Here is a 6,331-nt window from a genome sequence, read left to right as displayed (position 1 = left end):
CGGGGCCCCTCGTCTGTCTCTCCCGGTCTTTCCTCCTAGGGTTCCCTACCTGCCCTCCCCCCAGCCCCGCACACACACACACACACACACACACACACACACACACACACACACACAGAGTCACAGACACACACACACAGAGTCACAGACACACACACCCACACCCACTGTGCACCGCCACACTCGGGTCCAGGTCCTCCACCACAGGCATGTGAGTGAAGATGCCTCTACCCTCCAACACCTGTGTGTCGGGTTCAGATTCATCGCCTCATGCCCCGAATCCTGCTCCAGAGAGAGTGGCAGAGCCTATTAGAAAAGGCTAGCTGTTTTTTTGTTTTTGTTTTTGTTTTTTTTTTTTTTTATTTTAAGGTAGTCCCATTTGTCGAGTCTCTCTCCAATTTGTTGTGACCCTGGGACTCTGTTCAGGAAGTTCCTTCCTGTGCCTATTAGTTCAAGTGTCTCTCCTACTCTGTCCTGCAGTAGTTTCAGAGATTCAGGTTTAATGTTAAGGTCTTTAATCCATTTTGAGTTGATGTTGGTGCATGGTGATAGGCTGGGGTCCACTTTTAGTTTTCTGCATGTGGCTGCCCAGTTTTCCCAGTACCAGCGGTTGAAGAGGCTGTGTTTCTTCCATTGTATGTCTTTGGCTCCTTTGTCGAATATCAGCTGGCTGTAGGCCTGTGGATTTATTTCTGGATCTTCTATTCTGTTCCATTGGTCTTCGGGTCTGTTTTTGTGCCAGTACCATGCTGTCTTTGTTATTATAGCTCTGTAGTAGAGTTTGAAGTTCGGCATGGATAGCCCTCCCATATTGTCTTTATCCCCTAGAATTGTTTTGGCTATTCTAGGTCTTTTGTTGTTCCATATGAATTTTTGGACTGTTTTCTGTATTTCAGTGATGTACGTCATTGGGATTTTAATAGGAATTGCGTTGAATTTGTATATTAGTTTTGGAAGTATTACCATCTTTACTATATTAAGTCGGCCTATCCAGGAGCATGGGAGGTCTTTCCATTTCCTAGTGTCTTCTGCAATTTCTTTCTTTAACTTTTTATAGTTCTCATTAAATAGTTCTTTTACATCTTTGGTTAGGTTAATTCCTAAATATTTTATTTTTCGGGAGGTTATTGTGAATGGGGTTGCTCCCTTTATTTCCCTCTCTTCCTGTACATTATCAGTGTATAGGAAGGCAACTGATTTTTGTGGGTTTATTTTGTATCCTGCTATTTTGACGAAGAGAGTTATGATTTCTAAGAGATTCGGGATGGACTTTTAGGGATCGTGGAGGTATAGTATCATGTCGTCTGCAAAAAGGGATAGTTTAACTTTTTCTTTCCCTATGCGGATCCCTTTAATGTCTTTTTCTTGCCTTATTGCCCTGGCTAAGGGTTCTAGGACTATATTGAAGAGGAGTGGAGACAGTGGGCATCCTTGCCTTGTTCCTGATTTTAGGAGAATTGGTTGTAGCTTTTCCCCATTAAGTATAATATTGGCTATTGGTCTGTCATAAATGGCTTTTATTGTTTTTAGAAATGTTCCTTCTATTCCTATTTTCTCCAGAGCTTTTAGCATGAATGAATGTTGAATTTTGTCAAAGGCCTTTTCTGCCCAGCCAGCGGCTCTCGTTTGGCTTTCCTGTCATTTAGTGATGGGTGAGTGGACTCACGCTTCCCATGGCGCTGTCACCGTGGGTTTCCAGACCTGTGTGCGTGACGTGTACCTACCCTCTCTGTGTTAGAAGAAACCTCTCTCTGGCCTTCCCCCTGCCCTTTCCCTGCCTGTGAAGGGGGGGGGGGGGCGGGTGGGGGCGGGGGGAGGGAGCGTGTTGTGGGGCGGGCGGGCGGCGGACTTTCACAAGTGAGCGGGGTGCCTCCCGAGGGCTCGTCTCTTGCTGGAGCCGACCCATCTTTGGGAGTTTTTTGTTGTTGTTGTTGTTGTTGTTGTTGTTGTTGTTGTTGTTTCTTTCTGGTTTCCATCTGGGGGAAAAAGAAAACAAAACGTACAAACACCCCCCCCCCCAAAAAAAAAAAAAAAGACGGGCGGGCAGACGGTGGGACGAGCGCTCACTTGCCCTTTTCTGGCCATGTTGGGTGGGGGTGGGGGTCTTGCCACGGGCGGCGGAGGTCGTGCGGGTGGCCGGTTCGTTTTCTCTCGTGGTGCAGGCCTGCCGTCTTTGCCGCCCCTTCCTGCTTGGGACCGATCCCGGCTTCCCGGTTCTCGGGTTCGGGCCGCTCCGTTCGGGCGACTCCCGTCCTGGTTCCTGGTTTCACTTTGGTCGCTGGCGGCGGCGGCGGCGGCGGCTCGATCTCGGTCTAGGTCTCTGGTGGCTCTGGTGTCGTTCGTGAGGTCGCAGAGAGGACCCGGCTGCAGGTCCTGACCTAGGTTGTGCCTCTCGGTGCGTGGCGGTGGGGAGTGAGGCGATTCGTTTCCGTGTTCTGTGTCTCCGGAGCTCAGAGCCGGCCGGCGCGCGCCGATCCGGGGTACGGCGGCTCGGTGGAGTCGGTCGTTGGAAGGCGGTTGTCGTGCTCCCCCTGGCGTCCGCCTTGATATGACAGTCCCCTCGTTCTCAGCCGAGCGAGCGAGTGAAGGAGGAGGTCTGGCGGCAGCGAGCCGGGCGGAGGCCCGGCCTCTACCGGGTGCCGGGCGCGACTGTCGCCGTGGTGTCGCTGTGGCGCCGGGGCGGCTGTTCTGTCGGACTTTGCGCCCGCAGGCGAGCGCGGGGTGGGGCCGTGAGTCGCCGCTCTCTCTTCCGTGCCCGGTCTGTGCCGGGGGTGGCGGCTTGGTCGGGTCGACCAGTAGTTCTGTCTGGGCCCGACGCCTTGTCCTCCTCCCCTCCCGTAGTTCTGTCTGGGCCCGACGCCTTGTCCTCCTCCCCTCCCTGGACTCTGGTCTTTGAGGGCGAAAGAAGGAGAGTACGAGGGACGTCTCGGGAGTCGGGGGAAAGGGTCCCCGGGTGAGCCGCTAGGTGGTGGGGCCGGTCCCGGCCCGGACTCGGACCACCCCCCCTCCCCGGAGTCACCTCCGAGTGAGCGCTTGGCGCGTGCCGGGCGCGAGGGCCTGGGTCGCCGGCCCCGTGTGGTCTCCCTCCACGGCCCCGGAGGCCGGAGGACAGACCTCTGCGGCGGGAGGAGCCGTGGGCACGGCCGAGGCGAGCCTCGGGGCCGGGACCTACACCCCCCCCCCCTCCCCGACATAGGATGGTCGTCGGAGTCACCTCCGAGTGAGCGCTTGGCGCGTGCCGGGCGCGAGGGCCTGGGTCGCCGGCCCCGTGTGGTCTCCCTCCATGGCCCCGGAGGCCAGAGGCCAGACCTCTGCGGCGGGAGGAGCCGTGGGCACGGCCGAGGCGAGCCTCGGGGCCGGGACCTACACCCCGCCCCTCCCCGACATAGGATGGTCGTCGGAGTCACCTCCGAGTGAGCGCTTGGCGCGTGCCGGGCGCGAGGGCCTGGGTCGCCGGCCCCGTGTGGCCTTCCTCCACGGCCTTCTCCACGGCCCCGGAGGCCGGAGGACAGACTTCTCCGGCGCGAGGAGCCGTGGGCACGGCCGAGGCGAGCCTCGGGGCCGGGACCTACCTACCTACCGTCTGCGGTGTGCGCGATGGCGGGGACTTGCCCGGTGGGCCCTGCGTAGGGGAAAAGTCGAGGCGGAGGGAGCACCTCGGGAGTCGGGGACCCGAGCCCGGGAGTCCCGCGTGTGTGCGTGCTGGCGGCAGGGCGCTCACCACCGACCCCGCGCGGTGTGGGTGTGGTGGCTGGGTGCCTCTCGGAGTGGGTGCCTCGCGTCTGCCGGGGGAAGGCTCCCCGTGCCGCTCGTGCCGTGAGCCCGTGCGCACCCGGGGTAGTGGGGCGGGTGCGTCCCCTGACCCCGCTCCCGCCCTCTCTCTTCGTCTGTCTTCGCCTTATGTGGTCGACCAGCTGTCCCTGAGAGTTCCGTGTCTGGCTCTGTTGGGGACGTGTTGGGGACAGGTGTCCCCGATGTGGTTTCCGAGAGGTCCCTGTCGCCAGCGAGTTGTCGCCCCTGCGTGACCAGCTGGTTTTGGCGTGGTGACGTGAGGATTTTGTACCTGCAGGAGGGTGCTGGCATGCTGTGTCCCGGTGGCTGTCAGCGGGTCTTTTGGGGCTCTCTCGGATGCTGTGTGCCGGGCCTTTCCCGTCTCTTCCCGGTCCGGGTCCCCCTGCCCTTCCCCCCGCACCCCGGGCTCCCGCTGCCCTGAGCAGGCCTTGCCCCTGTGGTGGCTCGTGGGTGTGGTGGTGGTGGTGGTGGTGGTGGTGGGTGGTGGTGGTTGTTGGTTGGTGGCTGAGTGAGTCCCGTTGTCCTTGATCTCTCCCCCGCTCCCGGTGCCGGATTCTGGCCCTTGCCTCGGCACGCCGAGGAGGAGAGTGGTTGGTTGCCTGGGGTGCATAGGTAGGCCCGCGCGGTGTGCTTCCCTCGCCGTGGCCGGCTTGAGGAGGAAAAGGCGGGGGGCGAGTCCTGCCTTGCCTTGCCTGTGCGTGTGCGGCATCCCCGTCCTGCCGTCGTGCTCGTCCGACCTCCGTGGCTTTTTTTTTTTTTTTTTTTTTTTTTTTTTTTTTTCCCTATCGCCCCTAGCTCCAACTCCCCCGACCTGCCGCTTCCCGATGGCGGGCCTGGTCGGCCGCTGACCTGCGCTACTCCCGAGCGCTGTCCGTGGTTCTTTTTCTTTTTCTTTTTTTCCTCTCTAGCTTCTTTCGGCTCTGTGCCCGGCGGAGGTGTCCTGGTAATCCCGAGCGCCAGGGACGCTGAAGCCCGTGGTATTTTTTTTATTTTTTTATTTTTTTAAGTTTTTTTTTTTTTTTTTTTTTTTTTCCTTTTACCTCGCTCGTTACTCACGAAAGGTTGTCTGTCCTGGCTACGCTTTTATCCCAGGCTGTTGGCCCTCTCGGGAGCCGAGCTTCCTGGGCCCCACCGCCTCCCGAGTGCCGTGTGGCTGTCTTCTCCGCCCCCTCGGTGTGATTGATGTGGTGACGTTGCGATCTCCTTCGGGCCCGGGCCTAAGCTGCGCCAGGCGAGGGACGGACATTCATGGCGAATGGGACCGCTCTTCTCGTTCTGCCCGTGGGCCCCTGCCCTCACCGTCCCACCGTGCCGGCGCCGGTGGTGTGCGGGGAGGCAGGGGTGCGGCAACCGGGTCCGGCTGCGCTCTCCCTGCCCTCGCCGTGAGGTCGGGGACTTGTACACGCTGGAGGAGGGGGGGCGCCCCTGATCTTGCTCCTCTCTTCCCGTGACTCGTTATCGGCACGGGGGTCGGCTCTCTCCGCGGAGAGGGAGGGTCGGTGCTCCGTGCTTGCCCGTGCTGTGTGGTGTGAAAAGCCGCGCCTCGCGCTCTGCCCTCTTGCGGTGCTCCCGGAACGCTCCCGGTCGGTTCTCTCAGGTGCCTGAGGCTGAGTGGTGGTGTCGTTCCCGATCCCGGCGTTGTCCGTTGCCTTGTGCCAGCCTGCTGCCCGTGGTGTGTCCCGGCCGTCCTTGGGTTTGTGGGGCTTGTGCGAGTGAGAGAAAAGTTATCGCAGAGATTGACGTCTCTGCTGGGGGGGGGGTCGAGGCGGTTCCCCAGAGGAGGAGCGCTCTTCCCTTCTTGCGCCGGGCGGGTGGCTTCCCCGCATGAGCTGCCGGCCCTGGTCCTGGCTTGTCTTCCCTGCCGTGTCACCTGGCTCTTGTTGCACCGGGGGACCTGAGATGTTGCAGTGGGAGGCGAGCCGGGCCTGTGCGGGCTTTCCCGCCCGTGTGCGCGACCTTGCTCTGGCCCCGCACGGCAAGGCCGACCGACCAGGGTTGGTGTTGCTGCTGCCGCAGACCCCCCCCGCCCCACCCCTCCCTGCCACCCGTGGTGGGAAGGATGGACGCCTTTGATGTGTGCTGGTCCCGGCGGGGTTCCCGTCGGGGTTGGGTGCGGGCCACCCTCAGAGTGAGGAGAGGTTCTCTAGCGATCCTCGTTCGGGAGGCGGCGTTCGCTGCCGGGTTGGCGGGGGCCCGCCCCCGATGGGCTCCCGCGGCCCTGCCGCTCCCTGTCCCGCTTTTGAGCGTTAGTGGCTGCCCGCGTTGGTAACTGCGTGCCCGCGCCTCCCCCCTCCGAGCTGGGGGAGGGTCCCGCGGGGCCTCTCCCGGGCCGTCGTCTGGTGTGGTGAGTGGAGGACGTTCCCGATCCGTCCCCGCCCCTGCCTCGCGCGCGGTGTGTCGAGTGGCGGAGCCTGGAGCCTGTGCTGGGTCGCGATGCGAGGGCGTGTGGTGTGTGGCTTCCCGGCCTCGTGCTTGGGGTGCCGTGGGGTTTTGGGGGGTCCCGTCCCCCTCCCCCTCCGGCCCCTGGCGACGCTGTTCC

This window comes from Dipodomys merriami, unplaced genomic scaffold, assembly GCF_024711535.1.
Source record: "Dipodomys merriami isolate MVZ:Mamm:240054 unplaced genomic scaffold, mDipMer1.0.p SCAF_663, whole genome shotgun sequence".
Classification (NCBI taxonomy): domain Eukaryota; kingdom Metazoa; phylum Chordata; class Mammalia; order Rodentia; family Heteromyidae; genus Dipodomys; species Dipodomys merriami.
Note: the sequence above shows the minus strand (reverse complement) of the source record.